This window comes from Osmia bicornis, chromosome 5 (assembly GCF_907164935.1).
Source record: "Osmia bicornis bicornis chromosome 5, iOsmBic2.1, whole genome shotgun sequence".
Lineage (NCBI taxonomy): Eukaryota > Metazoa > Arthropoda > Insecta > Hymenoptera > Megachilidae > Osmia > Osmia bicornis.
In genome coordinates, this window is record NC_060220.1 from 12,159,404 (window position 1) to 12,167,718 (window position 8,315).

The following is an 8,315-nucleotide window of genomic DNA, read 5'->3' on the forward strand; positions in this document are numbered from 1 at the left end:
TTATCCTAGTACTTCATTCTACGCTGCTTAATTTTTTTAATGTATCTATTCAACTTTTCAACTCCATCATTTTGTGGTTGTAATTTTTCCATCAATGTGCGAACAGATGTTGAAAATATAGAAAAAGAACAAGAAGTCGTATTATTATATATTGATACATTATATTCAATTGCACCCATACCTGGAATCCAACAAAATACGTACCAAATTTATTCAATTATTGAAAAGCCACTGTTATATACTCTTTTTCTTTTTGTACAGAGATACATGCTACTTTAGGAAGAGTAGCCAAGAGTACGTATGAATGTACGTACCATGCCATGCCATTGTCAGCAACATAAAAAGTTCTATTAAACTCAAATAAACTTTCGCGTATTTATTACAGGACAATACAGGATCCTGCATTCTACTTCCTGCAATATGAAATTCGATAAGTACTTTCAAGATATGGTTCACTCTAACCTCTTCCTGTCAAAAGTTATACGTTGTTTCCCTGACTGTATTTGCTTCATGAAATAAGCGATTCATCCTTCAGTTTGCTCTTACTTGGACATCTGTAAATGCATGGAGAAATAGTCGAATTGTCAATTTTATCGGTTTTTACAATTTTATTGAACCGTTTACGTAACAACTTATTTTCATGATAAGTACCTTTCCTCGTTAAAAAATTGAAAAGTATTCGTAATTTCCAGTAAAAAGAGTGGTCGATCATGCAAATGTATGGAAAAATAAAGGAAATAATGATTTTTTCAATTTTTTACTATTTTATTGCGTCATATATAGATCAACTTATTTTTCATGATAAGCACCTTCCCTCGTTAAAAAATTGGAAAGTATTCGTGATTTCCAGTAAAAAGAGTGGTCGATCATGCAAATATATGGAAAAATAGTGGTAATAATGATTTTTTCAATTTTTTACTATTTTATTGCGTCATATTTAGAACAACTTATTTTTCACGATAAGCACCTTCCCTCGTTAACAAATTGGAAAGTACTTGTGATTTTCGGTAAAAAAAGGGGTTGATCATGAAAATGCGTGGAAAAATAGTGAAATATTGATTTTTTCGATTTTTTACTATTTTATTGCGTCATATATAAATATATATATAGAACAACTTATTTTTTATGATAAACACCTTTCCTCGTTGAAAAAGTGAAAAGTGTTATGTTCTATGTTTTAGGCAAATAAATCACGACCAGCTCTATATGAAACGCGAATCTCTCCCTTTTATTTTGTAATCGTACACTCTCTCTCGTCTCGCAGCTAGCTGCCCACACGATCGCTTCTCTCTCCTCTTCGCTATTCTCTTGTCTTTTCCTCGCCACTGTTGCCAACCCTTGTTCCCTATATCCCATTTCACGTAACGCTACCGCATATAGAGTTATTCATAACAATCGGCCATCCTTACAGTTGTTTGGTCCTCCAAACATGGTTACAATTGGTACCTACTTGCTAATTTCTTACTACTGAATACAACTTATAACTAATAAACAGAACGAATTAACTCTCTCTTACACTACCAAATGAACTAGATGAAATTTTTCTTATAATTAGTAAACAAAATTAAAGATATCTTTCTTATAATTAGTAAACCAAATAAATGAGATCTTTCTTATAATTAGTAAACAAAATTAATGATATCTTTCTTATAATTAGTAAACAAAATAAATGAAGTTTTTGTACGTTATTCAACAAAATCACGAAGATATTTGGGTTTTTGTGAAACTCGTTTCGGCCGTTCTCTGCCGACAGTCTTATTCTCTACAGTCTCTTCCTTTTTATTTCTTTTTACGCTAGTCTCTGCTAAGGGTACGCTCCGTTCTATTCTTCCACTACCACTCTCATCGTCATTATCATTTTGTGTCTCATTATCGTGCGTTAGATCTGGATCACTATCGATCTCTGATTCATGACCTCTCCAAATCTTCAACTGGCTCACATGGGCGGTTGTTTCAAACCTTCTATCAGAGCTTTCGTTTAATTTTTTTATTTTATATGTGTCGCTTGGACCAATTTCGACAATTACCAATGGACCCATGTATGTCGGCTGAAGCTTTGTTGACTGTCCTGTCGCTACAGGGTTTCTTTTCATATACACTATGTCGCCTAACTTAAATTTAACATTTTTATTCCTATTGTGATCGTAACGGTTTTTATAATGCGCCTGCTCAATTTCAATATGTTCTCTAATATTGCGCCACATTTCTACTGGGGGAGTGTATCCCTCGCACTGTTCGGTGACCCGTCTCAAACCTCCTGCTTCAAATCTAGGTAAATATCCTAATAACGCTTCAAACGGTGTTCTGCCTGTCGCAACGCTCACTGATGAGTTAATATCGCGCTCGATTTTCTTTATCGCACGATCCCAGTCGTCCTGTTTCTCGTGGTCGGCCGCAATTCGCATTGCAGGCAAGAGTGTTTGATTTAACCTCTCGATTAAGCCGTTCGCCTGCGGGTGCCTACTCGACGTCAACGTGTGTTTAATTCCGTGTTTCAGACAAAATTCCTGAAATGTACCCGCGGTGAAACTTGTACCTCTGTCCGTTACAATTCTACCTGGCGCTCCAAATCTATCTACAAACTCCTCAAGCTTTTTAACTGTTATACGCGCTGATACGTTTTTGACCGGTATAATCGTTACAAATCTCGTTAAATTGTCTATCACACCTAGCACGTATTTACTGTTCCGGGGAGTCGTTATGAACGGTCCCACGTGATCCACGTGAACTACTTCAAAAGGTTTCCGTCCCGGCGGTATTGGATGAAGCTCTCCTTGGCCTGGCCCGACACCTTTTTTGGCTAAAATACATTCCAGGCAGTTATTTACGTGCATTCGGACATAACGCCGCAATCTCGGAAAATAATAGTATTCCTGTATACGTTTAACAGTCTTATCTATTCCAAAATGACTCGATAAATCATGACACCTAATCACTACGGATTTACGCATTGCTTTTGGAACCACGTATAACTCGCGATCCTGATCGTTCTTAACAGTTTTCTTGAATAATAATCCCTCGCGTAACACGTATTCTCTAACTTTCTTCTTTTCTACCTCGTCACGTTCCGTCTCTCTTTTTTGTAAAATTGCTACCAGTTCTGAAATATCTGGGTCTGAACGTTGAAACATTAATATTTCATCTTCGCGTGTTTCTATACTTAGCATCGTATTCGTTTGTAACTCGTTTGTCGTTTCAATCACAGGAGCTCGAGACAGGGCATCGACGTGTTTCATGTGGTCACCACTTTTATGTTTAATATGAAAATCATACTCGGACAATTCGCTCATCCACCTTGTAATCTGAGCATTTTTGGTCTTCCAGGCATTCATATGGACTAAACATTGACAATCTGTTACGATCATAAACGTAATGCCGATCAAGAACGGTCTTAAGCGCTGCAATGACCACGCAATCGCCATTAATTCTAGTCGGCTTGAATGATACTTGGCTTCGCACTCATTTGTACATCTGCTAATCGCATATACCATACGCAACGCATCGTCCTCCTTATCCGCTTGTAGCAGAATCGCACCTATTCCTACCATGGACGCGTCCGTATGCAACTCCGTCCGCGCCGCTTTTGGGTTATACAACTTTAGCACCGGCTTCGAGACAAGCTTCGCTTTGATTTCTTTAAACGCTTTTTCGAGGTTTTCGTTCCACACAAACTCATTTGAGCCCTTTAATAAGTTCGATAGGGGTCTAGCTAATCCCGCAAACCCGACCACAAATCTCCTGAAGAAACCCGCCAACCCCAGAAATCTGCGCACTTCGTGCTTATTCTTCGGACGGGGAAATTGTTCTATCGCATCAATCTTTCGGTCGCCTGGCTGGATTATTCCTTCACCCAGTTTGTAACCGAGATAATCTATTTGTTTTAATCCGAATTTACACTTTGACAAGTTTAATGTTAATTTGGCGTCCTTCAGTAATTTTAAAATGTACTCTAGATTGTCCATTAACGCATTCCATGTGCTCGCGTACACGCATATATCATCGAAAAATATGAAAGCTATCCCCCTTTTCCGCGCTATCCCCAGGACCTTGTCCATCAGTTTCGCAAAATACCTGGGAGCATTCGCTAACCCAAACATCGCCCTCTCAAACTGCCCGGTCTGGGTTTCCGTTATAAAAGCTGTTTTCTCCTTCGACTCCTCAGACAAAGGCATTTGTAAGTATCCGCATGCGAGATCTAGCGTTACAAAGAGTTTGGCCCCGTTTAATTGTTCCAAAAGGTCGTCAAAATTTGGAATCGGATAATGTACCGGCCGCGTGATTCTATTTAACTTTCGATAGTCTACCACCATCCTCGCCGAACCATCCTTTTTCCGTACTACGAAAGCAGGACTCGCATACGGTGAACTTGTTTCTGTAACAATACCTGCACGCTTATATTCCTCTATTAGTTTATCGAGGTCGCAACGATCGCGCGTATTTAGGCGATATGGTTTTGTCTGCACGATCGCGTCTTTATCCGTTTCTATTTCCATTGTTATTCGCTCGGTTTTGCCGATTTCACAGACGTTTCTCGCGACACATTCCCTATAATTGTTTAGGAGGTTTACTAAATCATTCTTACGTTCAGCGGTCACGTCCTCATCCGTGACAATTTCGTCAGGACTAATTGCATCGTATCTAGGGTCTTTTCCTTCGACCGTTTCTAATGACATAATCGATTCTCCGATCCATTCTCCCACCTCGACCGTTTCTCGTTTTTCCCCAAAATTCATGACAGGCATTTGTAACTGCTCCGCGTTAAATGCAACGTTTATGAAATTAACCGATCCCGGCTCTAACGACTTCGTTTCCAACGAATGCGCTCTCGCGCCTACCTGTCGGTTAACAATCTCTGAGTCCAACTCCGCGAACGTCAGTTCATCCCCGACGCGTGTGTACGTTAAATCCGGCGCCTCTGTAAATGACCCACCCAAAATTACATCATAGCGTTGCGCTGTATCCGGCACGATTCGCATAGCCAGGACACGTGGTTTTAGATTATCCACTGTAATTGTCTCCTCGACGGAACCCGGAGACTCGACGGAATTTCCGCCAAAACCTTCTAACATTGAACGCATTATGATAACCTTAAATCCTTCGCGTAAGACAAGCGATGCTTTAATTGTACTGACTGATGCGCCCATGTCGATCAACGCCACTACGTTACTTGACCCGACTGATATTTCCCGTATAAATTTCTCTCCCCTGTCAGAGACGGTTTTGGAGTCCACCAGGTTTACAACCTCGCTACCTGAGCTCGCGTTATGCCCCTTCGCTTGTGCATTGACGCTATTACTCGAACACCGGGAGGCAAGATGCCCCGGTCGCTTACAAATAAAACAGGTGATCGCTCGTCTACTCTGTTTACAATCTCGCGATAAATGTCCTGCGCCTCCGCAATTATAACACTTTATCGCACTTTCGCGCGTGTCCGCAGCGCCAACTCTTCCTGGTGCTCTGCAGTACGCTCCCTCCTGGCGGCTCGTTGGAGTCTTCGTGGTGTCCATCCTCTTTGGTCCCGTGGTCGCCCCTCTTTCCGCCTGTATTTCTGTCCTCGAGGGCGGGTAGCGCATTTGACGATCCGCCCATCTTTCGCGACGTCCGTCGCAAATCTTTTCCACCTTGACAAGGTCCTGAAGCATGGCGTCAGTGGAGTCGTACTCTCGCCCGAGGACGTAATGAGAGAGCTCACGCGACCACAAGCCAGCAGCAACCTCATCCCTGATTTCAGCGACGCTGAAATCTAAGCCTTTACATAACCAAATTTTATCTAGTACATAATCTTGCAGCATCTCGTTCGATTTCTGCATTCGGGCGGTCATAATTTTCAGTTTCTCGCTACGCGTTCGCGAATACGTGAACGCGGAAACAAACGCGTCTTCAAAGTTTTTAAAGTCTTGCACTGTCTCACCTTTATTCATGAGCCACTTCCAGGCCCCACCTCTTAATCGAGCCTTTGCCACGCTCAATGTTACCTCGTCACTCCAGCTATGTAGTGTTTTAGTGTTTTTCAAGTCGTTCAGCCACGCGCGTGCACTTTCAGGTCCCTCATTTCCATGGAATTCACGGATCGTGTCCCGAACGCCGGCCATCGAAATCAACTGATTTTGACCTAGCCGGTCAGCACTCAACGACCCCTGCAATGTCGTTAGGCTCTGCGACTGACTCGACATCACCGTACTGAGCGTTTGAATTGCATTCGCCAGCATTTCGGCCTGCGATTCGACCGAGTTCACGGAAGGCGATGGCGGTTGATGACCCTCCTGCTGCCTTCGTAGTTCCGCCTCCATGGCGCGCACATTCTTTTCATATTCCTCTCGTTCTTCTTGTCTTCGCTGCTTTTGCCTTTCAATTTCCGCAAGAGCGGCTCGCAACTCTTCCTTGCTCATTTCACCGCTGAGTTCGTGGCGCAAACCGTTACTCGTAACAAACTTTTCGAACTCGTCACGGGGTGACGTCATACGCACGTGTTCGCTGCTTTGTTCTTCGCGATCGTCACTTACTACGCACTTTCCGTTCTGGAAAATTCCGCGGTGTTCACACGAGGTTTTACTTGTTTTTTTTTTTTTTTTTTTTTTTTCTAAATCTATGTCCTTAATAAGTACTCAAAAGTTTCTTACACACTGCTTAATATAGATATTTACAACACCGAACCGGCTTTTTAGCCTCCGCGAGAACCAATTCTTACTACGCAACACACTACGATTATCCGTTTTTCCGTAGCACACGTGCCTAATCTTTTATAATCCCACTTCTGAATTGTTATGTTCTATGTTTTAGGTAAATAAATCACGACCAGCTCTATATGAAACGCGAATCTCTCCCTTTTATTTTGTAATCGTACACTCTCTCTCGTCTCGCAGCTAGCTGCCCACACGATCGCTTCTCTCTCCTCTTCGCTATTCTCTTGTCTTTTCCTCGCCACTGTTGCCAACCCTTGTTCCCTATATCCCATTTCACGTAACGCTACCGCATATAGGGTTATTCATAACAAAAGTTTTCGCGATTTTCAGTAAAAAGAGTGGACGATCAGGCATATATATGGAAAAATAGTGGAAATAATGATTTTTTCGATCTTTTACTATTTTATTGCGTCATATTTAGAATAACATATTTTTCATGATAGGCACCTTCCCACGTTAACAAATTGGAAAGTACTCGTGATTTTCGGTAAAAAAAGGGGTTGATCGTGAAAATGCATGGAAAAATAGTGGAATCATCGGTTCCTATTGATTTCTACAGTTATATCGCGTCAGCTGCATAACGCATTACGTTTTGTCATGTGCTACGTGTTTCGCTAGAAAATTTTGGAGTACTGGAGATTACCAACAAAAATAAATGTTAACAGGCACAATATATTGTCGGACTACATGTAATTAATATTATCTATTACAATTGTCAAGAAATTTAGTGAATTCCGTTTTGTAAGATTTTAGGTTATATTTACCTATGGTGAAATAAAACATCAATTCATTAACATTAAGTAGTTGAATATCCTTTTCTATCTTTTCTCCATAAGTCTTCTTTGTTTCTGAATGTTTTAATCCTTTTTCCAATTAGCGTGAACAATGGAATATTACAGTTGGAATATTAAACCTTGTACATATTCTTCAATACATCCTTTATTTCAAATTAATGTTGTTAAGTACAATATATCAATATGTAATAATATGATTTCTTTTTCTATATTTTCAGATATTGATGGGGAAATTATTACCAAAAAATGATGAAGTATAAAAGTTGAATAGATACATTGTAGATACTTTCCAGCGTAGAATGAAATACTAGGACAAATGACAAAAACGTACTCTGTAAAGAGATGCAATTACTTTCTTGCATGATACATCTGGAAATATGTTTAAGGTGAAAGAAATATTAAACCTTATTTTGTTCAATACATCCTTTATTTCAAATTAATATTGAGTACAATGTATGAATATATAATAATATGATTTCTTTTTCTTTATTTTCAGCATTTATTCAGACATTCATGAGGAAATTACAAGCATAAAATTATGCAGCAGAAAAGTTGAATAGATACATTACAGATATTTTCCAACGTGGAATGAAATACTAGAACATACAACAAAAACATACTATGCAAACATACTTTACTTTCTTGCATGATATATCCGGAAATATGTTTAAGGTAAAGAAATATTAAAGCTTATTTTCTTCAATACATTCTTTATTCCAAATTAATGTTGTTGAGTACAATGTATGAATATATAATAATATGATACCTTTTTCTTTATTTTCAGAATTTATTCAGACGTTGATGAGGGAATTACAATCAAAAAATTATGGAGTAGAAA

At 39.7% G+C, this 8,315-nt stretch overlaps 1 long non-coding RNA gene across 2 annotated transcripts; it reads left to right on the top strand.

The window, feature by feature from the left end:
* The first annotated feature begins 740 nt into the window (after positions 1-740).
* LOC114881801 lies at positions 741-7,851 on the top strand. Of its 2 annotated transcripts, XR_006829379.1 has the most exons (4): positions 741-1,047; positions 7,127-7,372; positions 7,561-7,599; positions 7,696-7,851. It is a non-coding gene; the product is annotated as an uncharacterized LOC114881801 (long non-coding RNA). The 2 variants fall into 2 exon arrangements; XR_006829378.1 differs by lacking the exon at positions 7,561-7,599 and having other exon boundaries at positions 7,696-7,849.
* The last annotated feature ends 464 nt before the right edge of the window (positions 7,852-8,315 follow it).